This window comes from Gadus morhua, chromosome 2, assembly GCF_902167405.1.
Source record: "Gadus morhua chromosome 2, gadMor3.0, whole genome shotgun sequence".
NCBI classification, from domain to species: domain Eukaryota; kingdom Metazoa; phylum Chordata; class Actinopteri; order Gadiformes; family Gadidae; genus Gadus; species Gadus morhua.
In genome coordinates, this window is record NC_044049.1 from 16,334,149 (window position 1) to 16,353,332 (window position 19,184).

The 19,184-nt window shown below is 40.6% G+C and overlaps 1 pseudogene; it reads right to left on the minus strand.

The window, feature by feature from the left end:
• Positions 1 to 3,102: 3,102 nt before the first annotated feature.
• On the minus strand, positions 3,103 to 17,550 carry LOC115533306 (putative nuclease HARBI1; annotated as a pseudogene).
• Between the last annotated feature and the right edge of the window lie 1,634 nt (positions 17,551 to 19,184).

The window sequence follows — 19,184 nt, forward strand, 5'->3', positions numbered from 1 at the left end:
TGAGACACTCATGCAGCTTCTCTTAGGTCATGGAGCAACGTGCCCTTGTTCTGATGGCATTCATATGAGAAAACCTAGACTCACACGTATCGGTTGTGCCAAACATTGTCAGAATAAGTGATGCCAGCTCCTGATTGTGGGGTAATGATACTGGCTAGTATCACCGGCTACACACAGAAACCTGATTTGCATGCAACTATGTTTCTCCTTTATTTTATTTATTTTTTGCATGCAACCTCTTGCGGGCCAGAAAAAAAGTAAGAGGGGCCGCATTTGGCCCACGGGCCGCTAGTTGAATAGGCCTGTAGTAGTGTATGTGCTTCTCATAATTAAAAACAAAATGATAGAAGGTGATAGGCATCAAGGGACAAAGGGCATGCAAACTTGAAACTGATCCTAAGTTCTGTTTAGTTCTGACTGGTTTTTATCGGAACCCCCCCCTGCTGTGTAGAACTTTTAGATTCCCAACCGGCTGTTTCCCAAGTGCACATGAACGGTCGCTGTCGGGAACCCGCGTAAGCGTGACCGTCATCACTGGCGAGCGTTCTCGTTATCACCAGGGGGGTATACCACGAACCTCGCTGAACATACCCAGGCTTTCTTGGGAAAACCTGGCTTGACAGAGACGCGACTCGCAATCAGAGTTAAATGGTACCACTACCACGACGCTCACTTTTGATTCAATTAGTCGAACCAGTTTTTCCGCTTTAGGTTAAATGCGCGTTCACATAAAAGGGGCGTTTATCGCGTCATTTGACTCACCCATAGGCAAAATGAATCGAGCGAGAGCGGTATATTTCACCCAAGACGAGCAGTGCATTATTATGAATTCAAAGTCCAAATCACAGCCAAGGGGTACACGGTTGCCCATAATAAGGCTAGGGTGGCGTGCTGGCAAAAAAAGCTGACCGTGTTAATTCTTAAGTGAAAAGAATCTGCATATTGTCTAAAAATATCATGTATCATCATGCCTTTTACCCCCATATATGTGGTGCCAGCACGCTCCTACAAACATGGGGCCAAGTCAAAAATAATTATGAAGATATTATTCAATGTGGTAAGTTCACATGACTCTTCCTTTTGATCATTTATTCTATAGAGAGAAATGGCACTGGATGGGCCACCTCCACCCCCTCAAGAGACGGGTTTTTATTGAGGTTATTCCAAGGTGCGCCACAAGGCTTTGACCATGGTAACTGAATTACGATTTCAACCCATAATTTCTTTAGATTGGAACCGACACTATAGGGCACTGTACAAGCGCAACTTGGAGCTGGACAACGATATTAAAGTCTTGGTGAAAAAAAAATTGAAGATCGAGATCCAGCTCGGAAATTTTTTATTGCCTAGATTTTCTTTGGTTAAGCTCGACTGACTACTGAATTAATGTTATTTTTTCTACTTTCACAGCAAATCAATGGCGATGCGACGGCTAATAAATAAAATAATGCAACACGTGTTTTTCTGTCCATTGTATTTATTGAACAAAAGTCATGAAGTTAAATGAGACTATCAAATGGAATGACACATTATCATTCATACCAAATGTAACCTACTTAATAAGCAAAAAACAGACAAAGTGATCTAGAGTTTTATTGACTCACTCAGTGTGTGGGATGAATATGAAATTTACGGAACACCACAAATTAGGGAATTGTAAACAGGCGGTCACTTGGACCCTGCAAGTGTAATTGAATGTAAAGTAAGTGGAACTAAACTAAATCATTTCTGATACGAATGTTGACATTCTGTGGGCAAGACCTTGTAATATCTAGGCCTAAATGAAAAAAAAATAGGCTACAAAAGAGAATGTGCGTCAATTTGGATTAGTCCCGTTAAATAAATCGCGCAATTAAAGCGTTGACTTGCCCAGCCCTAAAAAAAAAAAAACTGCATCCTTGCAAGAGGAAAACTAAATGAAACCAAAAAAATAACCAAAAAACTGGTTAGAGATGGCCCGTCTGACCGCCGTTCCTGTGGGATGATCCACCGTGATGGGGTCCACGACATCATCTGCCACCAATGGCACAAGTGGGGCTCTCTCTTTACGAATTGTTGCAATATTGTGGAGCACCACACATGCCGTGATGATTTGGCTTGCCCTCTCCGGCTTGACCTCAAACCACGGAGGCACTTCCAGCGGGCCTTGATTACCTCTATCCTCACCTGGCATGTTCTTAAGGCCCTGTTGAACCGGGCCTCCGATTGAATCTGTGGGTCGCCGTACGGTGTCATTAGTATTTAGTATTATTTCTTTTGCACTTTATTTTGCACTATGATTAGTGAGCACCACCCCAATTTCATTGTACAAGTTTGAACAATGACAATAAAGTCTGAATCTGAATCTGAATTAGGAACGGCATGCAGGCATACCCTCTGTCCCCAACAAGAATTCCATCATAACGGCCTATTACAAAGAACATAATGTGATCAGTGCCTTAATCAACATTTACAGTTAGTGATCATTTGTATTGCGCCACACCTTGCTGAAACCGTTGGCAAAGACTTGACTCCCGAGAAATACGGGAGTCATGGACCGAGCCAGGCCATTTGGCATCCACACTGGTAACCATAAGTCGATGGTCACAAACCGTGGCAAAGTTAGTTTTATATTGGACGTTGGATATTCAACACATTCGAAAAATGTATTTAGCACTGGCTTCGATGGACGAATTTGTGTCAAACCAACTTAGATGTGTTAATACAAGGCCTACCTATGTAAAACAAAGCTTATTTCTTTAAAAAAAAAAACACCATTTGATTTTATAAAAAAATGTAATGTTAAAAAAGGCTATAAATCTATTATGCGGCTTGACCTTTTGACCTACCCATATCAAAACACATGTGATGAACCCATCTAACTGCCCCACACATAACACAAAGCTTATTTTTTCCAAAAACCCACCTTTTGATTTTATACAATTTTTTTAATGTTAAAAAAGGCTATAAATCTATTATGCGGCTTGACCTTTTGACCTACCCATATCAAAACACATGTGGTGAACTCAGCTAACTGCCCCACACATAACACAAAGCTTCTTTTTTCCAAAAACCCACCTTTTGATTTTATATGCACTATGATTAGTGAGCACCACCCCAATTTCATTGTACAAGTTTGAACAATGACAATAAAGTCTGAATCTGAATCTGAATTAGGAACGGCATGCAGGCATACCCTCTGTCCCCAACAAGAATTCCATCATAACGGCCTATTACAAAGAACATAATGTGATCAGTGCCTTAATCAACATTTACAGTTAGTGATCATTTGTATTGCGCCACACCTTGCTGAAACAGTTGGCAAAGACTTGACTCCCGAAAAATACGGGAGTCATGGACCGAGCCAGGCCATTTGGCATCCACACTGGTAACCATAAGTCGATGGTCACAAACCGTGGCAAAGTTAGTTTTATATTGGACGTTGGATATTCAACACATTCGAAAAATGTATTTAGCACTGGCTTCGATGGACGAATTTGTGTCAAACCAACTTAGATGTGTTAATACAAGGCCTACCTATGTAAAACAAAGCTTATTTCTTTAAAAAAAAAAACACCATTTGATTTTATAAAAAAATGTAATGTTAAAAAAGGCTATAAATCTATTATGCGGCTTGACCTTTTGACCTACCCATATCAAAACACATGTGATGAACCCATCTAACTGCCCCACACATAACACAAAGCTTATTTTTTCCAAAAACCCACCTTTTGATTTTATACAATTTTTTTAATGTTAAAAAAGGCTATAAATCTATTATGCGGCTTGACCTTTTGACCTACCCATATCAAAACACATGTGGTGAACTCAGCTAACTGCCCCACACATAACACAAAGCTTCTTTTTTCCAAAAACCCACCTTTTGATTTTATACAATTTTTTTAATGTTAAAAAAGGCTATAAATCTATTATGCGGCCTGACCTTTTGACCTACCCATATCAAAACACATCTGGTGAACTCAGCTAACTGCCCCACACATAACACAAAGCTTATTTTTTAAAAAACCCACCTTTTGATTTTATAAAAAAATTGTAATGTTAAAAAAGGCTATAAAAGGCTATAAATCTATTATGCGGCCTGACCTTTTGACCTACCCATATCAAAACACATCTGGTGAACTCAGCTAACTGCCCCACACATAACACAAAGCTTATTTTCTCAAAATACCTACCCATTGATTTTATATATATTTTTTACTCAGAAAAAGCTATAAATCTATTATGCGGCTTGACCTTTTAACCTACCCATATCAAAACACGTGTGATGAACCCATCTAACTGCCCCACACATAACACAAAGCTTATTTTTTCCAAAAACCCACCTTTTGATTTTATACTATTTTTTTAATGTTAAAAAAGGCTATAAATCTATTATGCGGTTTGACCTTTTGACCTACCCATATCAAAACACATCTGGTGAACTCAGCTAACTGCCCCACACATAACGCAAAGCTTCTTTTTTCCAAAAACCCACCTTTTGATTTTATACAATTTTTTTAATGTTAAAAAAGGCTATAAATCTATTATGCGGCTTGACCTTTTGACCTACCCATATCAAAATGCATCTGGTGAACTCAGCTAACTGCCCCACACATAACACAAAGCTTATTTTTTCAAAAAACCCACCTTTTGATTTTATACTATTTTTTTAATGTTAAAAAAGGCTATAAATCTATTATGCGGCTTGACCTTTTGACCTACCCATATCAAAACACATCTGGTGAACTCAGCTAACTGCCCCACACATAACACAAAGCTTATTTTTTCCAAAAACCCACCTTTTGATTTTATACAATTTTTTTAATGTTAAAAAAGGCTATAAATCTATTATGCGGCTTGACCTTTTGACCTACCCATATCAAAACGCATTTGGTGAACTCAGCTAACTGCCCCACACATAACACAAAGCTTATTTTTTCAAAAAACCCACCTTTTGATTTTATACTATTTTTTTAATGTTAAAAAAGGCTATAAATCTATTATGCGGCTTGACCTTTTGACCTACCCATATCAAAACACATCTGGTGAACTCAGCTAACTGCCCCACACATAACACAAAGCTTATTTTTTCCAAAAACCCACCTTTTGATTTGATACAATTTTTTTAATGTTAAAAAAGGCTATAAATCTATTATGCGGCTTGACCTTTTGACCTACCCATATCAAAACACATCTGCTGTAATCATCTAACAGCCCCACACATAACACAAAGCTTATTTTTTCCAAAAACCCACCTTTTGATTTTATACTATTTTTTTAATGTTAAAAAAGGCTATAAATCTATTATGCGGTTTGACCTTTTGACCTACCCATATCAAAACACATCTGGTGAACTCAGCTAACTGCCCCACACATAACACAAAGCTTCTGTTTTCCAAAAACCCACCTTTTGATTTTATACAATTTTTTTAATGTTAAAAAAGGCTATAAATCTATTATGCGGCTTGACCTTTTGACCTACCCATATCAAAACAAGTGTGATGAACCCATCTAACTGCCCCACACATAACACAAAGCTTATTTTTTCCAAAAACCCACCTTTTGATTTTATACAATTTTTTTAACGTTAAAAAATATATATAAAATCAAAGGGTAGGTATTTTGAGAAAATAAGCTTTGTGTTATGTGTGGGGCAGTTAGATGGGTTCATCACACATGTTTTGATATGGGTAGGTCAAAAGGTCAAGCCGCATAATAGATTTATAGCTTTTTCTGAGTAATAAATATATATAAAATCAATGGGTAGGTATTTTGAGAAAATAAGCTTTGTGTTATGTGTGGGGCAGTTAGATGGGTTCACCAGATGTGTTTTGATATGGGTAGGTCAAAAGGTCAAGCCGCATAATAGATTCATAGCTTTTTCTGAGAGTAAAAAATATATATAAAATCAAAGGGTAGGTGTTTTGAGAAAATAAGCTTTGTGTTATGTGTGGGGAAGTTAGATGGGTTCATCACACGTGTTTTGATATGGGTAGGTCAAAAGGTCAAGCCGCATAATAGATTTATAGCCTTTTTAACATTAAAAAAATTGTATAAAATCAAAAGGTGGGTTTTTGGAAAAAATAAGCTTTGTGTTATGTGTGGGGCAGTTACATGGGTTCACCAGATTTGTTTTGATATGGGTAGGTCAAAAGGTCAAGCCGCATAATTGATTTATAGCCTTTTTTAACATTAAAAAAATAGTATAAAATCAAAAGGTGGGTTTTTGGAAAAAATAAGCTTTGTGTTATGTGTGGGGCAGTTAGATGGGTTCATCACACGTGTTTTGATATGGGTAGGTCAAAAGGTCAAGCCGCATAATAGATTTATAGCCTTTTTTAACATTAAAAAAATAGTATAAAATCAAAAGGTGGGTTTTTGGAAAAAAGAAGCTTTGTGTTATGTGTGGGGCAGTTAGCTGATTACAGCAGATGTGTTTTGATATGGGTAGGTCAAAAGGTCAAGCCGCATAATAGATTTATAGCCTTTTTTAACATTAAAAAAATTGTATAAAATCAAAAGGTGGGTTTTTGGAAAAAATAAGCTTTGTGTTATGTGTGGGGCAGTTAGCTGAGTTCACCAGATGTGTTTTGATATGTGTAGGTCAAAAGGTCAAGCCGCATAATAGATTTATAGCATTTAACATTAAAAAATTATATAAGATAAAAGGGTGGTTTTTTTTTAGAGAATAAGCTTTGTCTTATGTGTAGGGCAGTTAGCTGAGTTCACCCTCTGTGTTTTGAAAAGGGTAAGTAAATAGCAATAGTACATAATCGTTTTAAAGCATTTATCAACGTTAAAAATGATATAAAATCAAAAGATGTTTTTTTTGTAAAACATTTTTTGCTTTACATAGACAGGCCTTGTAATAACACATCTAAGTTGGTTAGACACAAATTCGTATATCAAAGCCAGTGCTAAATAGATTTTTCGAATGTGTCGAATATCCAACGTCCAATATAAAACCAACTTTACCACGGTTGGTCACAAGTCATCTGAAAATGGCATTTCCATAATGGCCCAACAATAGTTGGGCCATTATGAAGCATATAACAAAGTTTTAGTATACCTGCATGCAATTTCACTTCCCACATAATATAGCCCAGATAGTAGTTACTTTACCTGCACATTGATGCTATGGGTTGACTTTCTGTTGACAAAGTCAGCCTCATGTTCCCCTAAAGGTCCAGTACATTAGTGCAGTCAATTGCTCCAATCAGTTTGGGGAATCCTATAAAGGGATTCTGTAGAATGTTACAAATGCAAACGTGTACACACTGCATTATTCCGTAACCTTTAGTGAATCAGTCATATTCCATATGATATAAGAATTGGGACATTTTAAGCTACACATAAATGCACATCACTTGGGAGACGAATCTCGCACGCCGAAATTCAAGACTGACGCGCTACCTCGATCCACTCAGGAGGTTTTATTTGACCTGAAAGTGTGTAAAATCCTTCCTTGACAATTTGACTGGGCAAGAAGCTGGGAAACGCCAAGAACATATTGAGCAAAATATTGAGCTCAGCTACAACCTTGTGATTAGCACGGCACACCGTATTTTGCCAATATGTTCTGCATCACCAACTGCATGTAAATATATGCCCGTGGCAAAAAATCGCAGTGAAACACAGACACACTGCGCAACAGTAAGTGCACGGCTTCTTTGTGTAGCATTGCCTACACACGGTCCAACAAGGACAATCAAATAACGAATACCCTCTGATGAGAATCTGTATCTCTCATAAAGAATATCGTCAGATATTCGGTTCTATCCCGAAAAACCCTCTGTCTCCTGCACGATAAGTGAGGATGGGCGGCGGTTTAAACAGTTAGTTTAAATTACCCGTTGTTGGATACATTGCATTTTCCGGTCATTTGTCGTCCTCATATCTGTATGTGCACACAATTATTCATGTCTGCGATCATCACAGAGTCCACAAGCAGCAGGTCGCAATTCCCGATGGGTCACAATTCATGACAGCAGACCGTCGAAATCTGCGACCACACTGTAAATGCGGGGAAAATGAGTCAAACTCCAACCAAATGTTTTCAGGCCATTTGTCGTCCTCATATTTGTATTTGGACACAATTATTCATGTCTGCGATCATCACAGAGTCCACAAGCAGCAGGTCGCAATCCCCGATGGGTCACAATTCATGACAGCAGACCGTCGAAATCTGCGACCACACTGTAAATGCGGGGAAAATGAGTCAAACCCCAACCAAGTGTTTTCAGGTCATTTGTCGTCCTCATATCTGTATTTGGACACAATTATTCGTCTCTGCGATCATCACAGAGTCCACAAGCAACGCAGGTCGCAATCAACGATGCCACAATCAATCTAGCGCACCGTCGAATTCTGCGCCCACACTGTAAATGCAGGAAAAATGAGACAAACCCCAACCAAATCTTTTCAGGTCATTTGTCGTCCTCATATCTGTATTTGGACACAATTATTCGTCGTAGAATTCAGCAAGATTAAAAGTGCAAATACATCAACAAAATACGACAGTACGGTACCGGGACGGAGTAAGGCCGTGACGTACAAGTTGTTCTGTGCTGTGATTGGCTGAAGAGGAATAGTTAAATCGCCGCGTTCTAAAACTGGACCTTGCGATTTAATAATAATAATAATAATACATTTAATTTAGAGGCGCCTTTCAAGACACCCAAGGTCACCTTACAGAGCATATAGTCATCATTCAAAACTATGTAAAACAGACTAGGAATAAAAGGAAAACAGAGGTTAAACATGAATAATAATAATAATTAATAACACTCAAAGACACCTAAAGTGAAGGGGGGACCTCACTAACCACCACCAATATGTAGCACCCACTTGGGTGATGCACGGCAGCCAATCGGTGCCAGAACGCTCACTACACACCAGCTTGAGGTGGAGAGTTAGGGAAAAGAACATTTAACACTATCGATCACATTTAAACAATATCGACCACATGTAAACACTATCGACCACATTTAAACACTATGGACCACATGTAAACCCTATCGACCACATGTAAACACTATCGCCCACGTTTAAACACTATCACCCACATTTAAACACTATGGACCACACGTTAACCCTATCGACCACATTTAAACACTATCGCCCACATTTAAACACTATGGACCACATTTAAACACTATGGACCACATTTAAACCCTATCGACCACATGTAAACCGTATCGACCATATATAAACACTATCGACCACATTTAAACATGTAAACCCTATCGACCACATTTAAACCCTATCGACCACATTTAAACACTATCGACCACAAATTTGACATGTTCAATCTCTGGCGACTCCTTGCAACGCCTTGCGACGCCTTGCAACGGCTTGCAAGGACCCGTTCACACTGCCCCTGCGACGTTCTAAAACCGTCTCGTTGCAAGCCGTTGCAAGGTGAATCTTTGGTCTGAACTGGGCTTAAGGGTTGCCAACCGTCCCGTAAAATACGGAATCGTCCCTTATTTGGCAATTAAATGTTGCGTCCCGTATTGAACCAATACGGGACGCAATTTGTTCCGTATTTCCATAAATGTCCAATACACATGTCTGTCACACACAAATACTAAATCTAACAATAATGATCAAAACAAAACTCAGGGAATACTACGGTCAGCAAAATTGTCGCGGCGGGATCTACGCAAGACCCGCTCCAGTCATCTGTGTGTCTGCGCATGCGTGTGGTGGTCACGGTTGCCTAGCGACAGACACCACACACCGGCGCTGCTCACAAAACCCGCGCTTTTTAAAAATGTCCACTACACCCGATACTCCACCACGTCTTCAAAAGCGTAAACGCTTGCAGAAGTACGGACGTGAGTGGGAAGACGCACATCCTTGACTGGACAGCGTCAGTGGAGATGTTTACAAGGCAAGTTGTAAAATATGTCGGCGAGTGTTTTCAGTGGCGCACGGTGGGCTGTCTGACATCAGACAGCATGCAACAGGAGAGCAACACTGCAGACACGAAAGATCACAGAAGACCCAAGCGTCAGTGTCACAGTTCTTCATACCCCAATCATCTCCTGAGGTTGATACGGTATGGGACATTATGTTGATTATTTATGTTCATTATGTGATTGATTTCCTATCTGGTTGTGCTTTTGCCAGAACATCGCAGTGCATGGGCAGAGCCTATTTTAGTAAACTGTTGTGGTTTGATTGATTGTTTAGGATGTTGAGTTTTAAAAGTCGAATGAACGACCATTTATTTAATATACAGAAGTATATAAATATTATATATGGCCATTTAAAGAACAAATCATACTAATGGATTAACAGTTAATAAATAAATAAATACATTTGTTAAAAGAAAACCTTTATTCTTTAATATACATACATTTCCTAGATTAAAAATGTTTGTAGAGCTTTCTGTGTATTCTGTGTCACAATTTTTATATTTTTGAGGAATGCAGTGTTCAGTGATCATAACATCAATTATATTATTAGTGTGGATTAACTGTTTGGATGACCTGACTTCTTTTCGAGTGACAAGACAGGCAGCAGACGAATGTTCAATTTAATCAACAATATGTCATCCCACTCCTCCTCTCTATATTACCGCAGCTGAGGTGACACAGGTGTACCACACAGTAAGACACAACCTCAGCTACAACAGTGTTGACTGTGCACATAAACCGAATCAAAAGATTCTCCTGGATTCAAAAATTAAAAAAAAAAAAAATTATAGGGACAACAATGGCAGAGTCAGTGGTTAAAGACGTCCTTGCTCCAAAGGCAGTGGCTGATGTTCTCAAGGCCCTAACATCAGATAAACCCCTCCCATTTTCCATTCAGACAGATGCATCAAATAAAGGAAACAGGAAGATGTTCCCCCTTGCTGTTCAATACTTCAGTCCAGAATGTGGGGTCACCAACAAAATGCTGGATTTCATTGAAAATGCAGATGAGCTGCTGGGATTGTAGCTCTCACAGAGCAGTCGCTTGACAAATTTGGCTTGTCGTTGGATCATGTGACAGCATTTAGTGCACTGCAGACAACACAAATGTGAATTATGGAATTCACAACTCTGTCTTCACCAACTTGAAGAAGTAACAAAAAGATCTGCTGCAAGGAAACTGCCATGCCCATATTTTGCACAACACAGTGAAGCATGCTCTTGACCAGCTCACTGTAGATGTGGAAAATGTTGTGCTGAAGGTCTATGCCTTCTTTTCCACATCTGCCAAACGAAGAGAATCACTCAAAGAGTTTTGTAGGTTTTGTGATGTTGAGTTCCAGGAAATTCTGCGACATGTCACAACCAGGTGGCTCTCCCTTAATCCAGCCATCACCCGGCTAATGCAAACCTGGATTGCACTGAAATCGTACTTCATCAGCCTGGGGGGAGGAGTGTCCCAAACAACTTCGAGCATTGTTAAAGTTCAGTGAGGACTCAACTGAGGAAGATGGAGACATTGTGGAGGTTTACCTTCTTTTCTGCAATAATATCCTCTCTCTCTTTGAGGAAGTTGTAAAGAAGCTGGAGAGTGATGAAACCACCTGTGTTGAGTTATATTCCATCATGGAAAACTTCAAGCAAAAGCTCACACAGAGACGAGATTAACAGTTCTATGGCTACTTAACTAAATTGAAGCTGCAGCGTCTCCGTCCACTTGATGCTGACATGGCAAGGGCAGATTTTACTGCATTCCTCAACACAGCACTCTCATATGTTGAGAAATGGTTCAACTTTTCGGAACACTACTGGTTGTTCTCACTGCAACCTCTCTCTCTGCACCATGGCACCATGACCTTTACTGACATTGAGAGGGTGACCACCAAGCTCAACCTCATCCATAAAGTCAACATGGATGAACTTTATGATGAATGCTCCACAGAAAAACCCATTCTGAAGAGGCTCAAAGAAGATGCTGAAGATGAATGGAAGTCCAAAGGTGTGGCTGCCAGGTGGGTGGCTCTCTTTCGAGTAGCTGACCTGCCAAACATGTTGTCTATCACCAGACACATCCTGAGCATCCCAGCATCCACTGGATGTGTGGAAAGGATCTTCTCCAGAATGGCCAACAAATGGAGTGACTGCAGGAACAGGTGCTCCACAGAGCTCATGAGAAATGAGCTCCTGATCACTCTCAACTTTGAGCAGTCCTGTTCAGAGTTTTACAACAGCGCTTTAAAAGACAAAGAGTTACTCAGTGCTGCAAGGAGTAACAAGAAGTACACCTGGAAAAAGAAGTAACAGTTTTGAGGGGAGGAGTAATGTTGAGGGAAGGAGTAATGTTTTGCACTCTCTTTTTTTACATAAGTTTATAAGTGTTTTTGTTGTTTATTTGTACTGTTTTTTTTGGTAAAAATTTTCAAAGAGAGTCCCTATAGTTATGCACTTAAAAAGTAACATGAAGTTCTCAGTTTATTTAGTTTATATTTTAAAAGTTCATTGCTGCACACGCCACACAAAGAGATTTCATTCAAGATTTAATTGACTGCACTTTATAAAAGAATGTTATGTGGTAATAAAGCATTTCAAGCTTTAAGTATGACTAATTCCTTTCTTGATCAACCCTTTACTAAAAACACCAGCACAAGAGTCGGGCCCGTGGTGGGCGTCCCTTATTTTAATTTCTGAAAGTTGGCAACCCTAGGTTGAATCCTGTTGTCAGAATTCCGAGATGAAGACAAAAAGGGGGCGTGCCACCGAGAAATGCCGCAAGAAAGCTGGGAGATCTTTGAGTTTCGACTCGGAAGTCTGGCGTCCAAGGATTGAGAAACACACCATTAAGCTCGGAGGAAAGTGCTTTGAACACTGTTGGGTCGGAGTTTTCGCTTGGTGTTTCGTGCGCAAGTAGAGCTACCCGAGTCCTCCGAGTTCACGTCACAACAATGGCTCGGGAAATCTCCATTATCTCCCAGCTTTCTAGCGGCATTTCTCGGAGGCGTGCCGCCTTTTTGTCTTCGTCTCGGAATTCTGAGAGTAGACCGAGAGTAGACCGAGACGCTCTCAACAAAAATGGCTGCGCCCGTGAAGAGATTTATTTTCTTTCTATTTGTACCACGTTGGTCATTTTAATGTTGATTTTAAATGCTCTTAATGCTGATTACATTGCTAATTCATTTCGGGCATTGCACGGCCTTGCTGTGCGTGCAATACAATGTAAAGTTGTGTTGTTTGTTTTCGGGATGGTTTGCTGAAGAGGCTAATGTAGCTAAATAAACATCGACTAGTCAATTTCATGACACAATCACAAAGACGAACGGGAACGCTATAAATGCTCCAAGACCGGAAATTATGTCAAAGGTGCAACTCGGAAGGCTGGCGTCCGAGGATTTTGATTTGGCGCGCCACACTTTTGCCGTGCACAGGCGAATTTGTCGCGCGAAAAATTCGCTCGAGTTCAAATATTTGAACTTTGACGTGAATTTCGCGTGATGACAGCCAATCAGCTTTCAACAGCGTGGCCACTGAGTCACATGTGTAACGTAACAGCCAATCAGCGTTCAACCGTCAAACTCAGTGCAGTGCAGTCCGGGGTGAACTGCAGCATGGAGGAGAAAGTGAATGTTGCCGTTTGCGACTCCCGGAGCTTTATATATAATATAATATTTGTATGCATAATATCACGGCCAAAAGCTCTGTGCGCCTCCGGATGGCCGTAGCGCGGGGAGCGCTCATAGGGATTGGGCTTCTCGGGGTTTGTTTACCGGAGTTGCTATGTTTCCGGTCTTGTGTGTTCCAACGGTTTATTAGATAGGCCTATCTAATAAATCTCTGTCTATTCAATACTTCATTCACTGCCTCTTCTGTGGTCATTACAATATTATGAATATACTGCGTCGGGTCCTCCGACGTCTCTCCCTCTTCCACAAAAGGTAAAGACATGCAATGGTGGTTACCTGGTTGTGGTGCGACAAATTCGACAAAACTTGCACAGCGACAGATTATGATGTGTGGCGCGACAAAACTTCGGCGAAAACGCGAACGGGCGAAAAATTTCGCGTTTGGTGTGAACACACAGTTAAGAGGCAAACTTAACACCCATTCTAACATTTGCATTACGTTACATTATACATTACAATTTATACATTACCTGATCAATTCTCGCTCATGTTCAACCATCGCAAGCAGTTGATTCATCTGATTAAGCAAAGAAGCGCAAAGAGGTCCCTGCGGGCATCTATACTTGTGGTTGTTATGAAGTCTAGTTAAGAGTTACGACACTCTGATCTCGCAGGCAGGGTGGGCACGTGGTTCATGTAAGCCTGTATAGTTCAAAACACGCCGCGCTGCTGTGTTCTTCAATGGGACTGACAGCAGCGATTGCAATATTGAAGGTAAATTTAAAAACACATAGGGGCCTACCCAAGTACTTTTCTGACAATTGTTGCATATTTGTAAAAGTCAGTTTTACATTTGGAGTGGTAGGGTGACAACTGCAAGCTACTTAGATACGTTTTTAATAACGTTATAGTTAATAGTTTTAACCAATTTTAAGGGCGTCAATTTTTTTATCGCGCGATTAACGCAAAACTTTTATTAAAAAAAACTTTTTTTTTTTTTTTTTTGCTCAAAACAAAGAAGCAGTAGCCTGACTGCTATGTTCTAGGCAGTGTCTTTGTTGGTTCATCGTTCAATTGCACTATAGGCTTTTTTTTTTATCGTCCTGTTTTGCTAATGTTGTTATCAATAAAAAAAACATTTGCACAAGGCAAGCCGATGTACTTCTCCATGTTGATAAGAGCATTCAAATGAGAAAAATTAATGGGACAAAGAAATCAAGGGATATTTAGATTAATCGCAATTTAGAATTGTGATTAATCGCGATTAATCATGAGTTAACTATGGCATTAATGCGATTAATCACAATTAAATATTTTAATCGCTTGACAGCACTAGTTTTTAAGTTTGAGGGAAAGCTTCACGTTCGTGTTAGCATGGGTAGCACTAGGCTACTGACTTTAGTGGCTTAACCTTAACTTTTATCTTACATCTGTTCTGAAATCAAAGACGATTCAAGATGTTCATTTTTGCGCAACTTGATTTTGCTTGTAATTCCGATTCACTAACCTGTGGTCAGAGAGCAATTGAGAAAGCAGAGTAGCAACAGTCCATTTAGCATTTAGTTTCAAGGCAACTTCTTCTGATGAGGCAGAAGTTGACCACACAACCATGATACTTTTCAGACTAAGCCATACACAAAGTATCACATATATTAAATAATAACAAATCATTACGCTTGGATGAATGAAAGTATTTTTTTTATTAAACAATGGGTGAGACAACAAGAATGTGTGTGTATCCAACTTGAAAAAAAAGAACAAAGTGAAGGAATAGGGATGGATATTGCATATACATAAGTGTTAACAAGAGAGGAATACGGTGAGGAAAGGAGTAAAATGGACCACTGGTTATAAAACCCTCCAGCGAATGCAGATTCCACTGCCTTCCATCTGCACGCTGCAAAGGAGGATGCACCATGTAAACCCAGTGTTTGAGATGCTGAGTATTTAGAAAAATATCCTTTGCACATATATCAGGCTGAGGCTTGTGGAACCAAAAACAAGTGGGAACAAGTCCGACTAAGAACGAAGCAAACATAGGCCTACAGCAAGTGTGAATAAGAACCGCAAAGTAGAGCCAGGGGGTATCAATAAATAAAACAAAGTCAGTCATGTGTGGAACAAGAACAAAAATGTGTAAACAGGTGTGCGTGTATATCTAACTTGTAAAACAAGAACAAAGTGAAGGAACAGGGAGTAATATTATAAGTTATTAATAAACAAAGAAAATCCTTAACCTCCTTACTGAGGTTAAGGATAGTAAAGTGCATCCGGGGCCTGTACTACGAAGCTCGATTAGAGGGTTAGCGAGGTATGTTGAGCTGAAAGCCTGGGTTAGCTGTACCACGAAAGTCAATCTCTTTAAGCGTCGCTGTATCACCATGGTGACTTATGCTCGCAACCAAACCTGGTCGGGAGTAGCTTTTCGGCTTAGTTAGTCTAGCCGGAGTTCGGCTACTTAAATCGGCGTGCGCAGCTTCCTAGCCCCTCCTCCGACAATGGCGTCACCATTTTTGGGTGTTACCGTGGACCTCGGCGCACTTATCGTACAGGCGTCTCTCCGGAGACAGAGGGTTTTTCGGGACAGAACTGACCCCTTGGCATTTTCTGACCACATTCTTTATGAGAGATACAGATTCTCATCAGAGGGTATTCGTTATCTGATCGAGCTTGTTGCACCGTATGTAGGCAATGCGACACAAAGAAGCCGTGCACTTAGTCTTGCGCACTGTGTCTGTGTTTCAAGTTCGAAGGTGGCCCCGCACGTTCAACGTACATTTGAGTTAAACTGCATGTGTTTCAGATAATGTTATATACATTTTTCTTTTTTATTATTCTTATTCTTATTAATATTATTATTATTATATATATATATATATATATTATTTTTGTTACAATAGTATTATGTTACTTCTTTCAGTTTTACTATGCTAATGCTATGGCCAATTTGTGGTCATTGAGAGGTTGTGTTCATTCTTGTACGGTACCCATTTCTGCTATGTTTGTGTTGATGCCTGCTGTCTTTGTTGTTGTATGTCTGTAAATTGTTGATTGTTTTTTGTCTTGTAATGTACTTTTAGGACCCCCTCGAAAACGAGAGGATTCCTCTCAAGGGTTTTATCCTACGCAAATACATTTCTACTTCTACATTAACCTATAGTCAAGAGGCGTGTTGTCCATTATCCCTTATATAACCGCTATGTAGGCCTAGGCATTTTTTATTCTACAAATTCATATTATAGCTGTGAGAATTGTTAAAAAAAATATTTAAAAATCACCTCCATAGTCGCCCTGGAGTCACAGGGCGACAGAGTCTCCTGCAAGAATCAGGGAAACCTAGACATTCTTTCCAAAAATTAAACATTTAGAAGGATACGTGATACTTTGCTTTGATAGTTATATACCTCTGATTGGAGATTGATTGTCGGCGGCTCCTCCAAAATAATGTTACCTTCAACTAAAAATGACACAATTATTTTACCCTCAATCATTTCACATTTGATTAGCAAGACAATTATTTATGTCCATTGCCAATGAATCAGAATCAGAATCACTTTTATTACATCTTATAGTACAGTACTGAAGAGTAAAAATCTTAGGCTTGGTTCCTCAACATTCACATAGCAGCAACAGTAAAAGATAAAATAAATAAGAATAAGAATAAGAAACCATATGAAAAGGAACAAAGTAAAAATAAATAAATAAATAAGTAAGTAGCAGCATCAATAATACTAAAAAGTAACAACAGTCTGTTGTTGTGGTGTGCGTGTGGATGGTTGGGGCGTAGTGTGTTTTTCCAGGAGTCTGACTGCTTGGGGGAAAAAACTGCTTGTCATCCTCTGGGTTTTGGCCCTTAGGCTTTGGTACCGCCTCCCTGACGGCAGTAGCTCAAACAGTTTCTGGTTGGGGTGGCTGGGGTCCCCAATGATTCGGAGGGCCTTCCTGACACACCGGGCCTTGTAGGTATCCTGGATGGAGGGAAGCTCACATCCGCTGATCCTCTCAGCTGTCCGCACTACCCTTTGCAGCATTTTGCGGCTTTGGGCAGTGCAGTTCCCGTACCAGGCAGTACCGTACAATGCATGAATACTCATTACAAACGCCTTGGATGTCGAGGCAGTGGGGTCAGAGGACATCCCCCCTTCCACCATCATCGGCCGACCTTCGATATTGGCGAGAGCCAGCTCCTCCGAAGTGGTGAAGGGCGGTGGAGCGGTATTAATTTGGGTTTTCTTTTTATTTGCTACAGGTAATCAACATGAGATTAAAGGTTGGAGCCTAGGCCATTGCAAATCATAGGCTAGATTCACCTGAAATTATTCAAATGGATGCTTACAATTTACCACATTGAATAATATTTTTATATTTATTTTTGACTTGGCCCCATGTCGAAGGATCCAGTGCTATTCTTTTTCGAAACCAAATCCTCCGTTTCCATCCTTTTTTCTCTCTCTGGCTGTTCTCACTCACCGGTCGGAGGTACACACACCTACAGCAGCGCGCCTTCCAGACTACGTCACACACGCGCGTCCATGAGAATCTCGTGGACTCGCAATGGGCGGGGGGATTGAATGTGTTTAGAGAGCCACAGGAAAGAGCGAGAGAAGGGAACGCTGTGCGTTAAACAAACCCAGAGAAGCCCAATCCCTATGAGCTCCCCACGCTACGGCCATCCGGAGGCGCACAGAGCTTTTGGCCGTGATATTATCTAAACAATTATATTATATTATATATTATTATATATAGAGCTCCGGGAGTCGCAAACGGCAACAATCACTTTCTCCTCCATGCTGCAGTTCACCCCGGACTGCACTGCACCGAGTTTGACGGTTGAACGCTGGTTGGCTGTTACGTTACACATATCACTCAGTGGCCACTCTGTTGAACGCTGATTGGCTGTCATCACGCGAAATTCGCATCAAAGTTGAAATATTTCAACTCGAGCGAATTTGTCGTGCCACAAATCCTCGTGAACGCGCTCGCCTGTGCACGGCGAAAGTGTGGCGCGAATAAAAATTTCACTCGATACGCGTCTCTACGTTCACTTTGTATGAGATCTTGTCGCCCCGTCACGTGAAAGCACCACGAGTATGCCGGCGGCGGCTAAAAAGAAACATTGCGTGCCAATTTGTATTCGATGTTCGCGACAGGGGCATTTTATACATCCCCTGGAGAACATCTCGCGATACATCGCATATATTCGATATATCGCCCAGCCCTACCCCAACCTCCACAGGAATGCCAGAAAAACTCAGCCGGAGGTGTGAGTTGAAGATACCTAGGATGGGGGCCTCCTCCAGACGTTACCAATTCACCCGCACTACTCGTTTGGGCTTACCAGGTCTATCCGGTGTGATCCAACTCACCACCAGATGGTGGTCCGTTGACAGTTCCGCCCCTCTCTTAACCCGAGTGTCCAAAACATGCGGCCTCAAATCAGATGACACGATCACGAAATCGATCATCGATCTTCGGCCTAGGGTACTCTGGTACCAGGTACACTTATGAGCACCCTTATGTTCGAACATGGTGTTCGTTATGGATAATCCATGACTAGCACAGAAGTCCAATAACAAACGACAGCTCGGGTTTAGATCAGGGAGGCCGTTCCTCCCCACCACGCCTCTCCAGGTGTCTCCATCGTTGCCCACGTGGGCGTTGAAGT